Source organism: Lemur catta, chromosome 4, assembly GCF_020740605.2.
Source record: "Lemur catta isolate mLemCat1 chromosome 4, mLemCat1.pri, whole genome shotgun sequence".
In the NCBI taxonomy this organism is placed as follows: domain Eukaryota; kingdom Metazoa; phylum Chordata; class Mammalia; order Primates; family Lemuridae; genus Lemur; species Lemur catta.
Window position 1 is genome coordinate 86,049,244 of NC_059131.1, and position 25,463 is coordinate 86,074,706.

At 41.8% G+C, this 25,463-nt stretch overlaps 1 protein-coding gene across 2 annotated transcripts in view; it reads left to right on the top strand.

The window, feature by feature from the left end:
• The window catches only part of C1QTNF7 (C1q and TNF related 7), a 111,509-nt gene that overhangs the window by 10,610 nt on the left and 75,436 nt on the right, over positions 1-25,463 (top strand). The window contains exon 1 of one of the 2 annotated variants that reach the window (XM_045548923.1): positions 22,058-22,265. The exons of the other annotated variant lie outside the window; for it this stretch is intronic. The gene's annotated coding sequence lies outside the window, so the exon portion shown is untranslated. Of the gene's footprint in view, positions 1-22,057; positions 22,266-25,463 lie in introns of those variants that run through there. 2 annotated transcript variants of the gene reach the window in all.

Below are 25,463 nucleotides of genomic sequence, written 5' to 3' on the forward strand. Positions count from 1 at the left end.
TTCCCAAGATTTGGTATCAGTTACTTAGGATGCTAATCCAATGAGGCAGCAAAGTGTAGGCTGACTCTGAAGTCAGAACTGGCCTGGGTTAAAATCCCAGCTCTGTCATTTTCCCGGCTGGTGCCTTGGGCAACTTCTCCTCATCTCTATTTCCTCTTTGTAAAAAATGAGGATAATTGTACCCGTCTCATTAGAATTCCCATGAGGACTCAATGAGATAATATGGTGCTCTATAAATCATAGCTAATATTAAAATTCCTGTTTCTTCTGTGGGAATGAAACAGAAGAGAAAGCATTAGATCTGCAGGGTATTGTTTGTTTGAATTATAAAACATAAGGTTTTCTTTTCTCTTTTCTTCCTTTCCCTCCTCCCTTTTCTCCTCCCACGTAGCCATCCAATGTGAATGTGCATTTGGTAAGCTTTCTAATTAAACAAAAATTATAAATTTCCTTTAACAATGCCACAATGACAACTGCAGCTATAAATGGCCTTAATTATAAGATTTGCATCTTTTACGACTCACAATAACATTCTAAACAGGGTTTGAGTGAGATCCTGAAAGAGATTCAGAAGAAGCGCTTGGCAAGTGGGATGAACAGGGTGCTGCACTATTACATATCAATAAATGAGTGTGGGAGTTTTAGCTGTGGTTCTCAATCGTGGCCGCATTTTGGTGATCAACAAGGGAAATGTCCCAAAGCCCAGATGCACCCAAGACCTTGACATCAGAATCTCTACAGGTGGGTCTCAGGCATAAATAATTCTTTAAAGCTCCCTAGGGGACTGTAATGTGCAGCCAAGGTTGAGAACCACGGTTTTAGGGGAAGCAATGGCCAAGAGTGTGGAAATCTGCAGAGGTGTGTGGCTGTGTGCTGTACGCACTGCGTGAGGACCTCGATAACTGTCTAGACTCCATAGAGCCCTTTCAGGAGAGTTGAAGAAATAGGAAAGTCGGGCTGTGAAAGGAAGGCATGAGTGGCGAGGGAGAGTCTACACAATTCTCACTTGATCCTTCAACAAACGTGGTGGAATCTGGAAAGGAAGAGGGAGGGAGATAGTTGAGGAATTAGCAAAGACAGTATAATTTGTTTTTAGAATATGGAAGACCTAAGCATATTTGAACAAAAGGTGAATCTACCTTATCTTGTAAGTTTGCAATTTAAAGTTTGGAGAATGGTGAGAAAATTTTGCATCTATCCAGTAGATTTCATCTTGATGAATTCAGATTCCTCAGAGGATCTTTATGAAGTATGCCCTCTGCTTTACACCCTACTACTCATTTCATTTTAACTGTCATTTGTTACATTTCCGACTGCATGTCAAATGTGTCGCTTGATTACCTCTTTTGATGCTCACAAAAATCCTATAAAGGGTAAATATAAATCCCATTTTACAACAAGAAAATTTTTCAGATGAGGAAATGAGATTTAGAGAGGTTCAGTAGTTTGCCCAAAGTCATTAAGTGACAAGACCAGGATTCAAGCGTGGAACTGCATGCCCCCAAAGCCCACAGTCTTTTCACTCTGCCACTGTGAAAAGCACAAATTCCGGCCTTAGAGAGCTGCACGCTTCCTTCAGAACCTGCAAAATAACAAAAACTATGCCCTGAAAGATAATGTCCCAACATCATGGCTTCTGAATGAAATGAATGAAAAGTGAAAACATGTCAGAGGCTGCAGCTACAGCATCATGTTGCAGAAGGGCTTGAGCAAGGCACAGAGCATTTCAGAGAAGGGTGAACGGGTGAGTGTACAGGAGGTGGTCGTCATTGCAGACACAGATGCCCAGGGAGGTAGTGGGGGAACAGCCAGAATCGGGATTGACCATAACTGACACTAATCAGAAAATGCAGTGTTTTGAGCTACAGGTAGTTGGGGGTTGAACAGTGCTGTTCCTCTCTGCCATCTGCCTTCTCCTTCTTCCTTCCCTGGACACGTAGTCCTTGCTGACTCTTGCCTGCCAAATCATTCCACACACGCCAGCTCATCTGGCCATCTTCTCTTGCTGAAATCAAATATCCACATCCTTGATTACTCCTGAAAACTGATTAGTGTCCATTTGCAAGCAATATTTTCCTCCTAATATATCCAGGTATATGTGATCCAGAGGGCTGCTTTGATTTCTAGAATATTAGCTTAGAGGAGAATGAAATCTAATAAAAAATACAATAGTAGCTCCAAATAGCTGCTTAATCTGTGTCAATGAGATGATTTCCATTTGGTCTGCAGACTGAAGAGATTGGAATTAGTTATCCTTTGCACTGAGACAGGGAAGTGAGCAAAATATTACTTTCCCTTCCAATGAAAAGGCCCCAAATCCTGGAAATTGGAAATATCTGATGCAACACCCACTTGAAAGAGTCAGCAACATTTCATGCTGCCTTTTTATAAACTATTTTAATATTATATTTTAAAAGAAACTGGCCTGCAAGTTCATTCCAGGACAAGTTTTAGATTCTTTGAGCATAAAGTTGGGTAAGACCACAACAGAGACTGTTTAGTTTGGACAGACAAATTGCCAAAATGCCCATAAAAGGGAAGATTTGCTGAGCGTTTTTCTTTCAGCTCATATTTTCAGATTTTCTTCAAAAGTTAGTCTAACAAAAATTTGAAAGGAGCCATGTAACACACCCATAAAATAAGAACACTTCTAATAGAGTCTGTGTCTCAGACCAAATCAGTCCAGGGAGCTTGTGGTGATTTGGGCAAGGTTGCTGTCTCTGATGTCCCTAATTTTTTACAAAAGTCATCAGAAAAAAAGGTAAAAGGGACATTTGCTGAATGCTCACTTGTGCCCCAGGTCCTAACTAGGTGCTGGACAAACCCTCTCATTTACTCCTCTCAGTTTCCCCCCAAGGTTGATATTATTCCCATTTAACAAAAAAAGAAAAAGAGGCTGGGTGCGGTGGCTCACATCTGTAATCCTAGCACTCTGGGAGGCCGAGGAGGGTGGATTGTCTGAGCTCAGGAGTTCAAGACCAGCCTCAGCAAGAGCGAGACCCCATCTCTACTAAAAATAGAAAGAAATTATATGGACAGCTAAAAATATATATAGAAAAAATAGCCAGGCATGGTGGCACATGCCTGTAGTCCCAGCTACTCGGGAGGCTGAGGCAGTAGGATCACTTGAGCCCAGGAGTTTGAGGTTGCTGTGAGCTAGGCTGACGCCACGGCACTCACTCTAGCCCGGGCAACAAAGTAAGACTCTGTCTCAAAAAAAAAAAAAAAAAAAAAAAACAATTAAAAAAAAGAAAGAAAGAAAAAGAAGCAGAGGAAGATGAACCAGCTGGACAGTGAGGCAAGGGTATGGGGCAAGATACAAGGTGGAAGATGGACTGAAACTCTTATTCGTCCCAATGTGTCTGAATCAATGAAGGAATGAATCTTAGAAGGTAAGAAAAAAAGAAATGCATTGCACAATGAATCTAAAGGCCTGATCTGTTCTAACCTTCGAAAATTGGAAGCGGATGTTTTGTGGAACAGTAAAGCTTCAGTCAAGGCACATTGCAGTGTTCGTGGATCTCGGGGAAGAGGCACCTCCTCCTCCTCCTCCTCCTCCTCCTCCTCCATGGCTGCTTGTGTGAACGGCTGGTGGTGTGCACTTAATCTTCATCCAAACCCACCTTCCAGCTGGGGAACGTGAGGCTCAGAGGTCTCTAACCTACAGGCGAGAAGGATGGACAGGCTCTTGAGGAATGAGAGGACCAGCACATACAGTCAAGAGCGGGAAGGAAAGACTTGCACACAGAGTCCTAGGTGAAGGCCAAGTAGCCGTGTTTGGCCAGAAAGGAATGTTCTGGAAGGAAAATATTTAGATAATTGTTGGATAAAGGCTCAAACTGTGGAGAACTACGAAGACAGGAGAGGTTCTTTTGACTTTATGCTGAAGGAAATGGGAAGGCATGGAAGGTTTCTGAGTGAGGGAGAGACATGTGGGAAGCAGTTGTAGGAAGAGCTTGCTGGCTGTGGTGTGGGGGAGGGGCTGGATGGGGGGAGGCCGGTTGGGGGCCTCTCCTCAGACTTCCGGGGCACTCGGGAGGTCACGGCTGCTCTGCGGCTCCGTGTGCCATGTGATTTCTGCTGCACTGAGCCCTGGGTGCCGGAAAGCCGTTAGGTGAAGCAGCATCCTAAGGCTGCTTGGGCTCTGCCTAATGTGGTGCATATTGAACGTCTATATCCCTGTAGCCTTTGATGTGGAAATGTCATCAGGACATTGAGTGAATTCCAGGAAATCGTCCAGTACAGAACACGCGATAAAAGAGGCCTCACACTACACACATGTTGACCTCAGAAAGCAGAGAGACAGTGATGAGGGGAAAACCACAGTGGGGGAAAAAATATTGACACTTTTTTTTCCCCAGGCTGTAAGACATTTCAGTTTAAATTAGGAGCCCCAAAGCAGAAATGACAGAATGAGAAGGGCTCACTTGAACTTGGCTAATACTTGAAGAATGATTTTCTGTAGACATGTTGCCTCACCCCATTCCTACTCATGTCTCCGTGTGCTGCACTGCAAGATTCTTGCTTTTATCAGGGCAACCTGCAGAGATCAATGCACTGGGAATATCCTAGCCAGGGCTCGCTTTTGGGGAGGTACTGGGTCCATGCTGTTCACACGTTGTAAACATTCCAGAAGGCTATGTCAGGGAACTAGGATTGAACCTGAGCACGCTTGTGAGCCATGTGACCTTGGGCGAGTACACTCAGTGGAGAGGATTAATTGAAATTTAAGGATCCAAGAAAATTATACATAGGACAGCGTCTTACTCAATGTAAAGAGTTGGCACAGCAGTGAGCAGGGCCTTAGATCAATGCCTACGGAGCCAGGCAGGAGAGGCAAATGTATGCAGGGGGCTGGGTGAAGACCTGGGAAACCAGAGCTCACACGGCTCACCCAAAGAAGGCACCAGCTACTCACTCTGCCCCATCTGCTGCCACAAGAGATGTCAGAAATAGACATCATTGTGTAAAATATCCCAAGTTTTAAATAATAGCAACTAATTTAGACCATTGTTAACACCCAAACTAAGCAGCGGATCAAATTTGGCTACAGGTTTGCAAACCAAGAAGGCAGTTTGCAAGTTGTCGTAGATATTGAGATCACGAACAGTGAAGCCACTAGAGAATCCACTCAAACCCCAATTCTGCCACTTGTCAGTGGTTTGAAAAGCGTGCTTTTCTCATCAAAGAAATGTGGGTCATTAAGACATCCTACAATGGAATGGTGAGGGTTAGCTGAGATCAAGTGCACAGGGGCCCAGCCATCAGCAGGAGCCTGGAGCAGGTGACAGAAGCCCCCTGCCAGGCCAGGCATTAACCCTTTGATTGCTGGTCTTTCGGGAGGTCTGGTGGGTTGGAGTTGTGAGTGGAAAGTTGAAGCAATAACTTTTACCAAAGCCTTTCACCCAGTTCCCAGGCCTCCATAATTCTCAATAAATAGCAACAGCTATTTTTAAGGTTCACCTTGGTGCCTTCCCCTCCCATCCAGAATGGTTTTTATGGCACTTGAAACTGTGTCCTGTGTTGCAAGGTTAAAATATGAGAAGGAGCCAGGCCCTGACTAATAGAGAATATACAACAATTAAGTGACAGATCACAGGACAAGGCCAAGTGTAAGTGTCTCCTAAGAGGTGCAGAGGAGACAAACAGGACCAAGAAGTGCAGAGGAGAAGAAGCGCAGCGTGAGCCACAGGGTTTAGTCCGGGCCAAATGCCAGAGCTGGGAGCGGACAGGCAGGCTTCATGGGCATCCAGCCAGGGCAGCCGTACCACACTCATGAGTGGCCTCAGGCTTGATGCTCTGTGGTCACTGTCTTGAAATTCCCAATAGTTTTATTTTTCATTTGTGTTTTGCAAGTAAAGCGTGAGGGGACAGTGGAGCATGCACCAGGAGCTTGGACCTGCCTGGTCACCTCCTGACAGATTTTTAGCCAGCAGCTTCCTTACTCCTGCACAGCAACCGCTGCTACCTCCATTCCCAGTGGAGGCCTGGGCACAGGCACGCAAAGGTCAGGGGCTCACACTCCACAGGCCACATCATAGGACAGGGCCCAGGGGCCTATTAGTGTCTGCCCGCGTCAGCCGTATCCCCGTGCGAGGGAGCTACATCACACAACAAATAGAAAACACCATGGCAAGTCAAGCGAGAGACCACTGAAGAAAGAGAAAGGCTTTTCTCTGTCTTTTCCCACATTCCCATGTTGTGCTGCATCCATAAATTATATCACTGGCCCTGGGAGTGAGACTGGACGTGGGAAGAATCTCTGGGAATGTGACTGGTAGAGGTGGAACAGACGTTGATTTATGCTGCTGGCGTTTGGGGTGACATGATTCTACCTTATGTAGAACTATCTGGGGCTTTGAAGGACACTTGGCATCCCATCCCCTTTTCCCCCCAACTAAAGGTATCGATCCCAAATTCCTCCAAGGGACTGTGATATCATACCTCCACAAGTGCACTAAAACCCATGTGGGGGAGAAAACCAGCGTGGTCAAAGGAAGTTTTAGTGTGAGAAATAAAACCATGGAATCATATAAGGGACCTTAGAGGCTGTTGATCAGACCCCCTGAAATCCCTAACAGGACACACACCTCCTTAAAAAATCCTGGTGATCGGTCCACCCCCAGCCTTGTCAGAACAGAGTCTGATTTCCCGTTCCAGGGGTCCAGCTAGAGCAGATTCCTTTCCCTTGTGCAGAGACACATCTTCACAGAGCATGGTAAACACAAGCGAGCACTAGTATTTATTCCCAGCCTCTCCAGACACAGCGAGGGAAAAGGGGGCAAGGTTACAAACCCTCACCAGTCTGGGCAGGGTTGGACATGGGTGGTGGCATCATCCCTGCAATTTACAGCCCGGGATGTGCTCAGATGTGGCCTTGTCAATCAAGAGTCTGGCAGGTTTAATAGCAGTGGTCTGTCCATAGAAAAGGCCTTCAGAGGCTGCCACTTGGACAGTAGCTGTCCTCTGAGTAGCCAGGGCTTTGGAATTGGGTTGGAGGAACCAGGTGTTTGAGAGTTGAATTCTATGGGCAGGAGTAACCCATTAGTCTTTTAAAAGCACATACAATTGATTCTGATGATTCACAATAGTTATCTTCTGTCAAGTCATCATGAATGCTAAGTTAGCAATTATTGAACCATTGGTCCTAAAAGTACAGAGTTAGGGGCCTCAGAGCCTCAGATCACAACGTTTTCGGCAATCAATCATTACATAATCTTTTTTACATATGTTTATGTTTAAGAACATCTTATTTTATATATATTGTTGATTCACTAACATTGAACTCATGGCCAACAGCACTGTAACTCATGTCTGAAGAAAGCTTATCTAACACACATATTTTCTCCACACAATACATCACAGCCTTCTTGCACTTAGAAATACTAGACAGTGTTTCTATGCTTAAGGGCCACTTTCAACAGCAAAATCGCCAACTGTAAGCTGAAAAGTGCAAGAAACATGGCACTACATGTACTGCAAAAAAAGGACACTTGTTTACAATGTGAGAACTAAAAGATGAAGGCAAAACTTTGCCTTTGTTGATCTCAGCAGTACATATCCATCTACAAATTACCACTGATTTGGGGATTACAAATAAATTTTAGTAAGTAGATGAATTTTCAATTACTAAAGAATCTGTTAATAATGAGGACTATCTCTAAAAGTCACTCACACACTTACCTGTCAGACATAACATTTGGACTTCAACTCAGCCTGGCAGGGATCCAGGCAAATCAAATCAGGCAAGTTTATATCTAAGACCTACAAGTGTTAACTAGCCTGGAGGACACCGTGGTGTCAAAAGTAAATAAAATGTTCCATTGTAAAGTTGAGGTGTTTTATTTTTCTTGAAAGGACATAGACCCCAAATGGGACTGTCCCTGAGACATCTTTCCAAGATACCAGGTAAACCATTTGCACATGTTAGCATTAAACTGTGAAAATCTTCTTCCTATGAAGGCAGACTCTTTTAAGAACTTTTGCTAATTGATCCTAGTTCTGTCCTTGGGAACTGCACAGAACATGGACATCCTCTTCCCACATGACATTCTCCCAAATATTTGAAGACACTACCAGTTTCTTCTTCCAAAGTGGCAACTTCCCATGCTTAACATCCCCTTCCTCTGATTGTTCCTCATAATTCCCCAATTTCACCATCACTGTCAGTTTTCTGGGACATGCTTTAGTCTGTCAGATATTGACTGCCATCTCCTGCATAGAATAAAGTGCGTAGCCTCAAACTCTGCTGGTAGGACAATAAATTCACACAACTTTTCTGGGGAGTTAGCTGGCAATACATATAGGAAATTCTTTAGCCATATCCCTCCATGTCTTAAAATTTATCCTAAGGAAATAATCATGAACATGTGCCAAAATTTTGTTACAAAGAGACTTTATTACTCCAACATGTAAAAACAATTTAAACATCCAAGAATAAAACAACATTAAAGAAATTATGACACATCCATACAGTAATTAAATACTATGTAGCCATTAAAATGACAATGTAAGCAAATCTATATTGACTTACATAGATATTTATAGAATCACAATAGAAAAAATTATAAAAGACTGGGTATAATGATTACATTTTTATTAAAACATCTACCTATAATATATAGAGAAAAATATTCCCAGGAGATTAATAGTAGTTCTCTAAGGCTAATTCCATTTGGAGTGTTTCTCTTCTTTATCAACTGTTTTTCATGATATGCTACTACACTTACAATAATGAAAAGCAATTCTGTTTGGTGTGTAAAAATTAAAACTTTTTGGTAATGCCTTCTTGCTTTCAAGATAAAGTCCAAATACCCTGGCTTGAGACACAAGACTTGCTATGATCTTACCTTTTGGATTTCATCTCCTAATAGGCTTTATAAGCACTTTCAACTTCAGCCATCATGAACCACCTAAAATTTTTCAAATGTATACCCCTGTTATCCACCTACACCTTTGCTTAAAACATCCTACAGGTTAAGAAACTGGCCTGGGGAGAGTATCCAAAATTACACAACTAATAAAATGATAAAAATAAGTCCAGGGTTGTATTGTCTCTGAAGCCCATGTTATCTCCCCAGGATCAGAATGAAAAACTGGAACCGTCAGGGTGATATTTCTCAATTATCTTTGTGCCATAATCTCAGCATAGGCAACTTAATCACTTACATTGTTTATACCATTATCTGAAAGAAGAAAAACCCTGAAATATAGTCCCTTCCATTGCCATATATACAGAGGATCAAAATGATTGCAGAAATGTGTTTTTCCCTTTTGAAAAGAATGACCCAGGGCATTCAAAGCAATATTTTAGCCAGACATTAAAGGCCAGTTTGCAAACATATGCCCCATGTGGTCAGATTTTGCTAATATGGCTTACTCTGATTTCTCAGTCTCATTCTAAAAATTTAATATTGAATTTCAGAACCCAAATGGTATAAATAAATTCCAGATGTCTTCCCAAATCCTTAAATCTCACATTAGACTAAGGAGACATATTGTTATATATGAGTAGATGGTTACATCTAATTCACCGAAAAGCCAAAAGGATCTTTGGGAGGTTCTTCAGCCTCTTCTTTTACCAAGAAAGCACAGTTAACCCTTTTGAGTTTCTTAAGAAGCTGAGTTCTCAAGATTCACAGCCCAGCTGTCTGACATATGTTCTGCTTTATTCCTCTCCTCAAGGGGCAAAGTAGCGTCACAGTGAAGTGCAGGGCACAGAAGCCAAGCTGCCTGGGTTCCAATCCAACTGGATGGCCTTGTGCAAGTCAGTTAACCCCTCTATTCCTCAGTTTTCTCATCTGTAAAATGGGGGTAAACGTAGCACCCACACCTTGAAGGGTTGTTGTGAAAATTAATGAGTAAATAATTTAAAGTGCTTAGCACAGTGTCAGCCACACGGCAAAGTGTTTACACTAATTATTTCCTAAGAGGCATGTGTGTATAAGGAGCTAACACAGGAGGTCCTCCGTGGCTGGGAAATTCCCTTCCCTTCTTTCTGTCTAGATAAACAGGGCTAAGTCTTTAACTTTCTATATAAAAGTCTCTCATCTTGTTAGTCTAATCAGCTAACTTCAGATAACAGACTGTTCCCCTAAGCCTGGACTGACCCCTGCCTCTCCTACCTGGGTCAGCATTCCTTGTGCCAAAGCTGTGCAATCCCATCAACCTGGCCTCCAGCATAACTCCATTCGCAAAATATAAAAAGTTCTGACCTCAGAGGATTTGTGAATACAGCTTCACATCTCCAATTAATTAAAGAAGATCATCTAGGTAAAACACCAAAGTGCTCATAACAAGTCATCAAAAAAATGCTGGTTTTCTTCCTTCTTCCCCCTACCTTAATTAATGATTGGCACATCTGTTTGCAAGAAATACTTAGTTATTACCATGAAAGATCTTCATTGCCAACCTTCAGCACAGCATTTACAGCCCATATATCCTTCAGCATCTCAGCTTCAGATCTCTAGACCACGCACCAGTGCCAGATGGCAAATGGACAAGTCTGGTGCTATTTCACACTTGACTTATCTTTTCACTTATCAATAGTAAGAAAAGCTTGCACAATATTTTATTGTTTACAAAGCACTTTCACATATGTCTCTTGCTCATTCTTCACATCACCTCTGTAAGTAGGTATCATTATGTCATCATCCTGATTTTGCAGTGTGGAAAACTAAAACCTGGAAAGATGAAGACTTGCCCCAAATCTCTCAGCTGGTAAAAGATTCAGTGGGAATCCCTGAATCCCTGCCTTGAAATTTTGTGCTTTTTTTTCTTACTAAATTTCACTGCTAGTGATAGGATTAAAGAATGCAAATCTTAAAAGATACCTCATTAATTTTTTGGTTGTATCCCTGACTTTGATGTTTCTTTTTTGTTTTAAGCTTTGATGTTTCTGCTTTGTCTGATGCTACCATGGTTGGCAAGATCAAGCCCAGCTCAGTCATTCAGCCAGGTGGAACTGTTTCTGTAGGCTATAATGATCATGTGTTGGATGGTTGGTTTAAAAAAATAGACACATTTAATTGCTATTTCTGTTCAAGCAGAATTTTGCTATAACTGTAGCCAAATGATGCCTCATCTAAAAAGAAAAATGAACTATCCCAGAAAATGTGTTCAAAAAGAAGCCAAATCTTTCATAACAATGAAGTATTATACACAAATCTGAAAGTATTCCATATTGAGACTAGGATGGAAATGCGAGGGAGAGCTGTGTCATTTAGGGGATGTATTTGACTTTATGCAACAGAAATCCATGTTGAGAGGGCTAGCCAAATAGCCATTTATCTTTCTCACCTAAAAAGAAATTAGTTTGGAGATAGGCAGGCAAGGGTTGGTGAGATGGCTTCTGCCTTAATCAGTTCAGACTACTGTAACAAGATATCATAGACTGGATGACTTAAACAACGAACATTTATTTCTCACTGTTCTTGAAAGTCTGGGCAGTCTACAATCAAAAGTGTCACAGTCTGGGAAGTCCAAGATGAAAGTGCCAGAAGATGTGTATCTGGTGGGGGCCCTCTTCCCAGTTTGCAGATGGCAGTCTTCTAGTATCCTCACGTGACTATGAGCAGAGAAAAAGGAAGCAAACTCTTTCATGTTTCTTCTTACAAGGGCATTAATCCTATCATGGCAGCTCCACCCTCATGACCTTCCATAGGCCCCATCTCTTAATACCATCACATTAGGGATTAGAATTTTAAGATACGAGTTTGGGAGGAGGACACAATGTTCAGTCCATAGCAGTTTCCCACAGTCATCAGAGACCCAGGTTCCTTCTACCTTTCTGTTCTACCATCTTGCTATGCAGCACTCTTTGTCATGATCACAAGACATCCATTCTACCTCAATATCGTGACTGCATTCTGGATCAGTGGCAACCTACAAAGAACAAAATCTCAACAGGTACCATAAGCTGAGTCATCCTCCCTTGGGAAGCTTTCCCAGGAACCTCTCCCATCAACTTCTGCTTACTTATCATTGTCCCAGCTGGGTGGGTCACATGGCCTTCACTGGCCATAAAAGAATCAGGAAGGTGGTTATTTACCTGGGCACATTGCCTCCCCAGGCCAACGAGCCCTCTGTTTGTAAGCAAAAATGGCAAAATGGACATCAGGAAGCAACTAACAGACTCTTCCAAGAAAACTATTAATACCATTCATCAAGGGCCTGCAATGTGTTAGGCACAAACTAAGACAATACTGAGAAAGAAATAACATTAACTTTGCATTAGACATATAGAAAGTGATATCGAGAAAGATGTAAAATATGAAAGGAGATGCATTTTCCTCAGAAGATTGTTATGTGGGTTTTTCTCATGTGATAATGCCTGGTTCAGAGTAGACATTCAAAAAAATGGTTTCAAATGTTTGCTTCTCTTTTTCCTCTCTCTCTCAAATGAAATTAGAGGTGTAATACCAATTTCCACTCGGAATGCCTTTTCATTTGCATTATCTAATTAATCTTGTCATGGTCCCACTCTGCTATCATTCTGGCCAGTATTATCCACAACGTCTAACCCGTGCCAAACATTGCACTCCTGACTTATCAGGTCCTATCAGATCTCTCCTGGGTCACATATTCTCTCATTTTAGTTGACTCTCCAAAGCTGTAATGATACTGTTTTCACTTTAACATCATCAGCTAAGACATAAATAGTCTGGTTTGTGGCTTATTAGCCTCTTCATTGTGCTTGGCACTTAGGAGGAGCTCAGTGATATCTGTTGAATGAATGAATCTCAGCTTCATCATTTACCAGCTGTGTGATCTTGGGCAAGTTTCATACTTTTAATGAGTGAGAAAAAAGTAAATGTTTATTGTTATAAGCCACTGAGATTTGGTAATTGTTTACTACGTGGCAGCATTAATAGCAGCAGTAGCTGATGACTGGAGCCATGTAGAAAGGGAAAGGAAATTTATGGAAAAGACACGTTCAGCAGATAATGTCACAGTAACCATAGAATATTATCCATGCTCTAACAGGACACATTGTTTCTCTAGCATTACTTAAAATTAACAGACAATCCTGCATTGTAATAACCTCATGTGTAATGAATAGAATACTAAAGAAATGACACCTAAGCTTCCCAGAATCATACCCTGAGACTGTTTAGAGCACATGTAGAACACCACCGTGGACAAACATTTCCTGGGCAAGCATCATTCTGTTGCATCGACGGACAAGCATATAGGAGGATGCTGATAAAAGAAAATACCAAGAATGCTTCTCTCACTGATACATATTTATGACATAAATAGGTTGGGTTTGAGGTATGGGAAACAGTTAAACAGCCTCTCTGTACCCAGAGTAGAATGAGTAAAGAATCTTTCCTTTGTGCAGCAAAAATAGCATCTCTTGATTGTCAGTGGAAACCAAAACTGGAGTGAATTTGGAAATCTGACGTATCATCTCCTGCAGCTTCACCCCCACAAAAATCTAATTACACACCAGAGCAGAATACAGTTTTCCATCCTGCTTTCCACACTCCTGCACCTGACTTCTCCTCATGAAACAGCTAGTGAAACAGGGATTTTGAAAGCAAACAAGCAGGTGTTTGGTGCTATATGTAAGTGCATGCATAAGGTATGAATCAAAACCTGGTGTCTTTTCAAGGTCTTTGTCAAATAGCAAAGGATGGCTCTTAAGAGATTTCCTTTTTCAGGCAGCATGAGCAACTGAAAATATACTTGTGTACCTTAAAATCAAACAAAGCTGGATTTGATTCCCAGATCTGACATCTGATAAATATGAAAGCTTAGGCATGTTACTTATCACCACTTAGATTTTTCCTCATCTTTGAAATGGAAGTAATCTTTAAATTGAACCAAGTGAAATTTCCATATTTGCAGTCAAAAGAAGTTGAATATTGGGGATTGCATATAATTCAATCTAAACCTGCCCCTCAGGACCAAGTCCAGAATTAAAGAGCTCATGTATGCCTCTTAGTCACAAACCTTTTGGTTGCATGTGACAGGCACCCAATTCAAACAAGCTTAAGACAAGAGGGAATGCATTAGCTCATGTAATTGGGCAATCTAGGAATGGTGTCAGCTTCATTTGCTGTAGGATCCAGGGGCTCTGGATATTCTCTCTCTCTCTCTCTCTCTCTCTCTCTCTCTCTCTCTCTCTCTCTCTCTTTCTCTCTCCTGACCCACTTCTTTCTGTGTTGGTTGGCTTTGTCACACATAGCGGATAAGAAGACCAATGATAGTCTTCACTAGAAGCAAAAGGGACTTCTCTATCCCAAAGGCTGTCTTTCTTGGGTTCCACACTCACCCCCTCAACTAATCACAGTTGCCAGGTATGTCAGGTGGCTGGCTGTGCCTACCCAGCCTGGCCGACACGCTCACCGCAGGGAGGCAGCAGGAGTGAAGGGCACTATACACGATAGCCCTACTAGAACCATGTAAGACAGCAAAGGAGTCACCCAAAGGAAAAGTTACCCGCAGGAAAAGACATCCACTGCAGTGTGCACAGCACAGCACAGATCCTGGCACATGAAAGATGAGCTGACGTTCACTGGAGAGTTTCCTGCATAGTGCTCAAAGGACATAAGAGACACAATTTACTGTTTCACTCAAAGATAAAGTGACCAACTTTCCTTGATTCGCTCAGGACTTACCTGATTTTAGCACTGAAAGTCCCATGCTATGGAAAACTCTTCAGTTTTATACTGAGTTTCCAAGTTTTAAAACTGAAAAGTGCCATATCTCAGGATCCCCCTGGGTACCAGAGAAACCAGGACAGCTTATTACACTACCCCAAAAATGGCACTGACAATGACACTTAGCTACAGTTGAGGTCTTAACAAGTCAGTTTATTAGTGGCTGCATCATGGAAGAATGGCCTGGCATGGTACATCCAAAAGTGTGATGGTCCTGTGGAAAAAAATGCATAGCCTGTGTCTTTTTGGGGGGTGTTGTAGGATCTGTCCCTTTGCTTTGTCTTCCCCCTCTGCTTTTTTTTTCTTTTTCTTTCACTGTGTCTTTCTCCCTTTTTCTTTCTTCCCTTTTTTCCTTCTTCCCTTTTTTCCTTCCTCTCTTTCCAATCCTCCCTCTCTCTCTCTCTTGTTTTCTTCTCTCTTTTTAATTTTCTTTTATAGCTACATATTTACCTATCAAATAATATATGACTTAGATTTGTTTGCAATATCCAAAGAAGATGTTATGTGCTGTTTAACTACAACAAGCCGGCCTTAGTAAATACACTTATCCTGAGTAATCTACCAGCTAAGTGGAAGATTCGTTGTTGATTAAGACAAAAAGTGCATGTGTGGTCACAGGGGGTTCACTGAGACAGCATGGTCGTGATACTGAGCATGAGGAATGGAAAACTTGGGAGTAGAAAAAACAAAAGATGGTGAGGATTGTGAAATGAGGAGATTAGAAATTCAAAGGGCTTGAGACTGGATTATTTTGAGGGACATTTTGGTTTAACTGTTTACATCGGGATGCATCTATTAATAACAGATATTGCTAAGATTTGGGATTTCTTTCTTCTTTTGAATAAATATTATCATTAATTAAGCAATGTAAACCAGGAAATGCTTCTTGGTTACAAACTATGCTTTGAAGCTAGGCCTACATTTGAATGTTTTCAATCAAAATCTTAAAGCTAGAAAGAGGCAATTTCCAGTCTCCAAAGTCTTCAACTGGGGAAAACAGAGTCTTCTAAATTATACCTTTGTGAGTGATGTAAATTTTGTTGCCTTTATGAAAGTGCAAAAGTTATAAAGAATTAACTCCACCTTAGATGCAAATCCAAATGCTCCCTCATGTCAAGGTTTCCACCAACAAATCAGGGGCATATACTTGAGACTTCTACTACATTTGGGTTTTCCGAATATCAGCATTCCCATATCTCTTTCACAATTGTTCTCATTACAAAGTACTGCCAGAGCCATTTATTTACCTGGTACTTTTCTACAATTGACTTATTAACTAGACAGACTGCGATGATGTAGCCAATGCAGCTCACTGGGGCTAATGCATATCAGTGTCTAGAAGGCCCAGGGTGATTATCAGATCCTCATGTTTTGAAACCTCCTTGGAAAGAAAAATACTGTCACCCACAATAAAAGCAGTTATTCTGGGGTGATATTGAGAAAGGGCTTGGAGCCTCATCACCTGCTTCTCATCTTGGTTCCACCTTTTGGTAGCCTTGACATTTTGTGTAAATGACTTAAATTTTCTACCAAATAAATATAAGCAGTATTGAGGATTATTTAAGATAATACTCAGAAGAATCAATGAACAATGCTAACACCTAACAAATCTTAGTCACGTTTCTATTCTTAGTGCTATTGGTTGCGAGAGGCAAGACTTGAGTAATTCTTTAGGGCAGATGGTTCATTAATTCCAGGAAAGTCAACTAAATGGTGAATGTAAAGCAAAGATTATCTTCTGAAATATGTGATTTCAAGTTGTTACACTGCCTTAGGGAAAATAATGCCAAAAAAAAAAAAAAAATTAACCCAGAGCCAGGGGGCATCTCTGCAGACTAGAATATTTTGAGAGGAAATGTGTCTTAATTGGGAAGAGAAAAAGGATATGTAACAGTGTTCATTTCCCTTGGCTTCTCCAGGCTAGATTTTGATCACTTGTGGCTAGTGAGTCAGAGGTAAGAATGAGAAGGGGGAAAAAATCTATTATACCAAGATTTTGAGAGTCTCTGCACATAAGTTGGCTGATTAAGGGCTGCAGTGAAAAAACATCCCAGGGTTAGGGAGAGGCCAGTCTCTCCTTCCTCTGCAAAGAACTCAGCATCGTTTTAGATTTGGGGCGATTTTTAAACATTCTGTTCTCTAATCTTTTTGTATATAGGAAAGCAATTTTATATATTTATTTTTGTGTTTGTCAACCCTATTACATGTATAGCATTTCAAATGGCCCTTTTTAAATTTGTTCGCATTGTTTAGGTATACAATTTTATTATCTGTCAATAATGATAATTTTGCCTTCCCTTATCCAATAGCTACCCCTGTTATTTTATGTTTCCTGTCTTATCACATATAAATGAATTTTACCACTATTTAGGAATAATTAAAATAGTATTGCATTTTTAATCTAGTAGGGTAAGAATGACTTTGAGAATGAAGCACTTAAAAGCCAAAAAAAATAGCTGAAAATTTTTTATGGTGATTTATTTACAATATGATGATGCCCTGGTGATGCCTTTGTCATCCTGTAACAAAGACAATGGGGAAAAAAAAGATGTGAAGAAATATCAAAGAGTGATAGTTTACAATAAATGAATGAACATAATGGAATGTGAGCAACAAAATTTTACTGCAAGGCTTCAAATGTGAGATAACACCAGGAAATTATTAATCATATCAGTTAGCACTGAGCTAGGAAAATAAGCATCTCATGGTAGGTAGGGATTTAAGACAAGGAATCAGAGCCTTAAAGAACCATAGTAAGAACTGTAGAGAATCTATACATGGAATCACATTGTAATGGACTATACTGAACTATGCAACACAAAAATGAACCTATGTAAAACCTGGTGGAAACTGAAGGAGGTCTATAGTCTAGTTAATACTATTGTACTGACATCAATTTCTGGTTTTTATGTCATACCACAGAGATATAAGATGTCACCATTAAAGAAAGCTAGTTTTTTTGTTTTTTTTTTGCAACTTCCTATGAGTCTACAATTACTTCTGAATTTTAAAAATTTTTAAAAGAGGGCTGTGAAACTAACAATTGGAGAAAAACCAGCCATTTTGCTGGAAACCCAGAAGTACAAGAGATCTGGGAAGCCACACTAAAGTGTGAGATTCCAGGATCTCACCTGGAAGTTCCTGCAGACCTCACATCAGTTGGCTGTCCTCACTCTGTTTTTAATTTTCACCAAAGAATAAAGTCCTCTAATTCTTTTCTGTCTTTCACATCCCTGTGCCAGCCCTCATTGGCTGCCTCTAAGCAGGTACTCTGCCTGCAAGGGATTCTAGGAAATGTAGTTCTAGCCTTCCAGAAAGAGAGCAGGAAGGACCAGTGATGGTCCTGAGTTGGAAACATATATCCCAGCTCACTCATATTTAACACATACTGTAAACTTACAATCTAGTCTTTCAGAGGAGATTAGAAGGGGGAAATTAATCAAATTTTTCAGCTTATAAATAAAAGACATTTATAAATAATTCAATTTCCCAGCATGGTTTCCTAGTTTAATATTCCAGTTATCTTCATCCAAAAGAATTTGTAATAAAAATGTTTTCATAGGATTTTTTCCAGGTTATAAAGCAATTCCACATGCACTCTCTCACTGGCCCTCCAAATAATGTTAAGAAATAGATAATAATGAAAACAGTTAATACTCATCTGGCACTTTCATTTCTATTATCACATTTCCTTGCAACCCACCAACAAAACTATGTTCCTTGTAGTTCTCTAAACATAACATGCTGGCGTTCCGTGTCTTTGCACATGTGGTTCCTTGGACTGAAAATGACTTTTCTTGGTAGAAATTCCCCCTGGAAGCCTCCTGTACCTCTTTACAACCTGTTCCATCAGGGTCCTGCTTCATCTCTTTCTAGAAAGAGACTGAGGCTGATCGGATATGAACAGGCAACCCCATCGTGCAGAGAGTCTGACAGTATCACCCCAGACGTAACCCAAGATCTGTTCCTCAGTTGCCTGTTTTTACTCCAAGAACCTCATCCTTGATCATCCAAACCTGGTACTCCCCCATTCAAAATAGCAAGGATAAGAGTGCATTTGGAGGTACACAGAGGACTTAATAAAGGGGCCCCATGAGACTGTGCTCTCAGGCGTATGTTTGCTAGCCACACTGCTGCAGGTGAACTGTGTAGGGCCTTTCCACTGCTATTTATTTTCCCTGGTTGGCCCTTACTTAATCCTCCCTCCCTTCCCTGTAGGTTCCACGTTCTTGTGCTAATGACTGGAGATACCTTAGTGAGCCAAACACCCCTGCCTTCAGGAAGCTTACAGACCAGTGAGGGAGACATATATAAATACTGTTATAACTACTACAGTGACAAAGCAACATTTATGAAGTTTATAAAAGGAGAAAAAATGATGAAGAAATAGGGGATGATGTAAAAAAATATAGCAAGACAGAGCAAGGTGGGTAAGAGGCAGGTCAAAGAAAGCATTGCTTAGAACAAACACGTGAGTTGAGTTTGAACTGATGGGGAGGGTTTTTTCACATAAAGAAGGCTGACAGGGAAGCAGGGAGAGAACATTCTGGGCAAACTCTGTACAGGCGTCATTCTAAACTCAGTGGGGACCCTGAGGGAATCCATGGGGCTTCCCTCTACTCCCTTTTCCTTCTCACAGTGCTCCAGGTAACAACATCCTGCCTCAAGGCAACTGAATTGGGAATGAGCAGGAAGGAAAAACAGGGGGTCGTGGCTTGGAACCTAGGCCAGAAGAGGAGGTGGAGGGAGAATGTGTCATGGAAAAAGCAGGATTCTGGTCATCACAATTTACACTTGTGCACAGCCACTTACTAGCTTTGTGACGTGGAAAACTCACTACCAGCCTCTCAAAGTTGTTATGAGGATTCAATGAGGGGAAAAAAATAAAACCAAGAAGGCTCAGTAAATGTTAGCTATCTTTTCTCATTTTCTCCAGGCTTACTATGAACTGAATTATGTCCCCGCAAAATTCATGTGTTGAAGCTCTAACCCCCAATGTGACTTTATCTGGAGAGTCTTTCAGAACTAATAAAGATTAAATGAAATCATAACGGTGGGTCCGTAATCCAACAGAACTGTGTCCTTTTAAGAAGAGGAACAGAACGATCTCTCTTTCTCCACCATATGAGGATATAGCAAGGTGGCAGCCATCTGCAAGTCAGAGAGAGAGAGCCCTCACCAGAACCCAACTGTGCTGACACCTTGATCTCAGACTTCCAGACTCCAGAACTATGAGAAAATAAATTTCTATTTTTTCTGCCATCCAATCTATGGCATTATGTTACGGCCACCCAAGCTGACTAATACAAGGTTCAATTAGAAAATTTCTCTTACAGGTGGTAGAGTGCAACTCATACCTAAAATGACATTTAAAGAATAAATTTATGAAAGGGCAAAGGAAATGAATGGAATCATTAAATATGAGTTGGACTTGGGGCCTGAACATTTTCAAAGGTGGGGGGTGGTGCTGATCTTTGTTCATCTGGTGTTTGTTCATGGCTACTTCAGGGACAAAGATAGTCTCATCTGTGTTAAGACTCTGTGGGTGCCTTTCTAGTTTGTTGAACAAAAGGCTTTTCCTGTGCTTTACATTTTTACTGCTACATGAGAAATGGAAGGACAATTTGATCTCTAAGAAAGAAAAACAATAGTGGCAAGCATAGGGAGACAAGTACCAAGAGGTGGGTGACAGGGGGAAAAAGATGAAATATGCTCCTTAAAAAGAGAAGATAAAAGAGGCGAGGGCAGAACCTAGGAGCCTTGGCACCAAGTGGTGTGAGCCAATGCCATGGATGTACTGGGCAGTGGGTGGCATCATGCCAACAATGTTTTCTGTGTGAGATGCAGTGCTGGATGCTAGAAAATACTCGGTCCATTAGTCCCAGTCCATTAGTGCTGCTGTAACAAAATACCACAGACTAGGTAATTTATAAACAACAGAAATTTATTTCTCACAGTTCTGGAGGCTTGAAAGTCCAAGATCAAGTTGAAAACAGGTTCAGTGCCTGGTGAGGGCCCCATCTCTGCTTCCAAGACAGCACCATGTTGCTGCATCCTCTAGAGGGGACAAACGCTGTGTCCTCACGTGGCAGATGGTCAGAAATAGCCTCGCTGGCTCCCTCCAGCCCTTTTACAAGGTTGCTAATCCCATTCATGAGGGCTGTGACCCCACGGCCTAATAACCTCCTAAAGGCCTAACCTCTTAATACTATCCCATTGGATCTTAGGTTCCAACATATGAATGTGAGGGAGACACACATTCAAGCCATAGCAACTGCTTTACAATTTCAAAGCCTGCAATGTTGCAAAGCACTATCTTGATGAAGACTCATTTGGTCCTCAGCACAACAAAATGAGGTAAGCACAGTGGGACGGGTCTTACGTACCCAGTGAGGAAACTGTGTTTTGCAATGTTTAAACGACTCCACAGGGCTCCTCGGCAGATAAGTGTTCAAGGCAATAGCCAAGCTTTGATTTTCTGTGTCCAAACCCAGGGTTCTTTCCACAGCAAATGGCAAGACATGCTATATACCCTTTCATCCGGCCTTGACCTGAATTTCCAAGGTCAAAATTTTTTCTCCATGTCCTATTTCATTTCCTGACCAGCATCCTCCTTCTCTATCCAAAAGTCACTCGTGGTTTGTTCCAGCACAGAAACTAACATTGAATGGAATGTGAGAATGGAAAGGAGAAGAGAAGCATGTAAATGGGGCCGTGTTGACAAAATTCCATCCTATGGCACAATTGCTTTTATCCTAAATGAAGCTCTTTCACAGCAGTCACCATACGGATGGCCAAGCAAGGATCACTATTATGATTCCCATTTTGCAGCTGTGAGAACTGAGACTCAGAAACATGAAGGGCCTTGCCCAGTGACAGGCGTCTTAAGGATCAAGAGCCAGATCGCAAGCCCCTGTGCCTCCTTCCAGCTCCCTGTAGTGGACAGAGCCCTGGCTTGACGGTCAGCAGGCTCTTTGGTGCCTGTCCTCCCACTAACCAGCTGTGCGATCCCGGTTGAATCCTATAAGCCCAGGGCTTCATTTCCTTCAACCCTCAAATGAAAGGGCTGGGCTGCATGGTCTCTAAGAACATCCTCTAAAGCGCCTGGTAAGAAAGTAATGACAACAACCGGTCTTTGAAGACCAATCAGAGGTGCCCTGGTTGCTCCCAGCATGAAAGATGAGAAGGCGTTCAACTTGAATATTACTACACTTTTAGGACAAAAATCGTGCAGACTCATTGCGCTGTTTCCCAAATATGATTTGGGGAGCCAGCCAACAGATAAAGGAGGATGTTTATTTTTGTTTGTGAAGTCGACAAATCTTTGTTTTGGGCTCAATCAAATAATCAGGAGGTCCTTGTAGGCCACAGCGTCATTGCCCGCCGGAGGCCTTGCCGGCTCTCTCTTTCTCTCTACCACTGCTTCGAGCCTGGGAGAACGCCTTTGAAAGTGAATCAGGAAATTGCTTATCAATCTGAAGCCCCAAAGAGTTATGAGTACTCCTTGCTGCCAGAGGAAAGGGGATTTTGAGCAAAAGCTCCACATCTGCGCACACTAGAGTTCAAAGACTCCAGCTGTTGCAAGGTCTTTCGAGCAATGTAAGTAAACAGCCCTCTCTCTCAATGGAAGCAAACGTCTTCAGGCTTTTTTTTCTCCTAGAAAGGAGTCCTTTGGCTCCTGTTGGTGTTACTCTCTCCCTCTGTTCTTCTGTGATGTGTGGGGGTGTTTACTGACCGGGGCTTAGTCAATAGCACATCTCCTCTGGGGGATGCTTCTGCTGAACAGAAGAGGGAAAGTGAAAGTCGTCAGAATCGGCCTTGCTTGGGAAGGATTCGTTTTGAAAAGCCCTTACTTGCCATCTATGCTCCTTCGTAACTATAGATCCGTGTTCAAGAGGCACATGATGCCAACACAGACACTGCGGGAGCAAACAGGAGTGGCTCTGTAGCCTCACCCTGAAAAACAAATTTGTCCTCGAGTCCGCTCTTACGTAATTCAAGTTTAAGGAGCTTCCTTCATTCTGATATACTGCAGGATTTTAGTGGAGGAAAAAGAAAGCATTAAAGCTGATATTGTTCTGTGGAGAGTTCATGGTAGTGGTATACATCCTGTTCTCAGTTTTGGTTAAGGGTGCTGATTTTATTTATTTGGTTAAGGGTGCTGATTTTATTAGGAAACAAATGTGCTCACCACTCCACTTGGCTGTGGGGGGATAATGCAATCATTGCAATATAGAAGCACAACTTATCTAACCTGTGTTGGTAGAACTATGGGTTTTTATTAATAATAATTATATAAATGGATTGCATAATTTCATAAATGATGCATTATTCCATTCTTTCTAAGTATTTTAAATCAAATTATGCGTAATGACTTGAGAAGTAATAAAGGAAATATAACAAACTTAAAGGAAATAGTTTTGTTTCAATCAGCCTGTGTTCCATGAGACCCTGCAGCTCCCCCAGGAACTCGAATGTCCTTTTTCAGGGTCTCTCATCATGAGCTCTACGTCTGCAGGGAGTGTGTGTCCCATGTTCTCATACTCTGTCCCAACATCAGACTACGTATCTCCCATTGTGCTCCGATTTGTGATTTGAATAATAAAGCCCTGCACGCTCCACCTAGGTTGTGTTCCCACAACTCCCTGGAAAGCTCCCCAGAATAACAAGGATAATTGCCCTTAACTCTAGCTAACATCTGACTTGCTTTCTTCTCTTTGGGTAATTTTGACTCACACTTCAACATCCTGTGATGTTAACACCGGTTTTGTTCCTAATATGCTAGTCATTGTCAGCACATGCTTAAGGCACTTCCGAGAGTCAAAAGGCTCCCAGTGCACAGGGATTTTAGTTATTGGGAATTTATGTATGTTGCCTCTGTAGCTCTTCATCAAGCTACGCATCTGTACTTTCAGTCTGAGGTGATCTCTCACCCTTCACCTTTCCCTCATAAATAGATATTGTATGCCTAATGTGCTGAAAGCAATAAAGACCAAATGTGACACAGTGCTCCCCTTCTAGTATAAACGTGTTTGTAGCTTTTATGAAGCCCAAGCGTGCTTTCATTTTCACAGGCAATAGCTAAATAAGGTTGGGCGCTGACGGTTTGAGATATGTGGTGCACTGCTTCGTGAAACAGAGGGAGACGAGTGTGGAACGTGAAAGGAAATTATTCAAATAATGGGAAATGGTTACTGAGCATCTGCCACATGCTGGGCCCTTCCCAACCATGTCTCACGTGCTCCTGAGAGCAGGAGGCTCACTGGTGAGAAGTAAAGGCTCTGAAACCAGAGTACCTGGGGACACAAACCAGCTTGGCTGCTGTGTGGTCCTGGGCTGGTTACTTAACTCCTCTGTGCCTCTGTTCCCTTACGATAAGAAAGAGCTCTTAAAAGCAGGGCTCATGGAAAGATTGAGAGTTAATGTAGATAAGGTATTGTTTTTGTCTCTTTCCTGCTTGAGAAAATCAAAACTAGTGAGGTCAACTTGCCCGCAGCCAGACAGGTAATGATGATTAGCAGGGCTGGCCTTTGGAAGTAAATGATCTGTTTTTATCATAATGGAGAAATTCCATGTTTTAAACCACTGACTCCTTCCCCTTTGTTGCTGGATTCTTTCACATGCATTTCTTTATCCAGCTCTCACCGTGGCCCTTCTAGATAAACATGATTGATCATGATGATTTCAGACAAGGAAACTGAAGCTCAAAGACATGAAGTAACTTGTACAAAGTCACACACCTGGAAATTAACAGGGCTGGGGTCTGAAGACAGTCTTTGAAATTCCAAGTCCTGTGCTCTTTTCACACACAACTCCATGTTTTTTCCTTCTCTTGCCAATCTGTGAGTGGGTTGGGCCCACACCTGCCCTTAATGGAGAGTGAAATATAATAGCTAAGAATGACAGTGATCGCCATCAGCTGAGCCCTAACTCTGAGCCTGGCACAGCACCTCATTAATAAAAGCAGGTACCTGCACCCCTTTAAATGTTAATAAATTCTCCAGACAATTCTGGCATGCATCAAGTTTGACAGTCACTACCCCCTCAGCCAGTTCTATAATCTGGGGGAAAAAATGAAGACGGTTGTATCCAATATGACCTTCACCCAAAAAAGGTGAAAAGCTCTATTAAGGGGCCAGGCACTGTGGCTCACGCCTGTAATCCTAGCACTTTGGGAGGCCAAGGCAGGAGGATCGTTTGAGCTCAGGAGTTTGAGACCAGCCTGAGCAAGAGCGAGACCCTGTCTCTACTAAAAAAAAACAGAAAGAAATTATATGGACAACTAAAAATATATATAGAAAAAATTAGCCAGGCATGGTGGTGCATGCCTGTAGTCCCAGCTACTTGGGAGGCTGAGGCAGTAGGATTGCTTGAGCCCAGGAGTTTGAGGTTGCTGTGAGCTAGGCTGATGCCATGGCACTCTAGCCCAGGCAACAGAGTGAGACTCTGTCTCCAAAAAAAAAAAAAAACAAACAAAAAAAAGCTCTATTAAGGACAAGAGATTTGGCATTTTCCTCTACTCAAATTTGTGGATTATCCTGTGATCACAATCAGTATTAGTTCAGGGCTATTTACTGGCTTGTTGATAGCCTGGTGCTCTCTTCATCTTTTGGTCCCTGCCACCTTCTAAGCCCTGTGACCATCTGAACTTCTTGTCATCAATCACTTTGATTGCATCAGGCTTCAGTGATCAGCAGATGGGTAGATTTCTTTTTCTTAAAGGCTTTTCATTGCAAATACGTGCAAGTTAATGGAATTCATCATCCAATTAGAAGATAGTAATCTCTAATAACAATA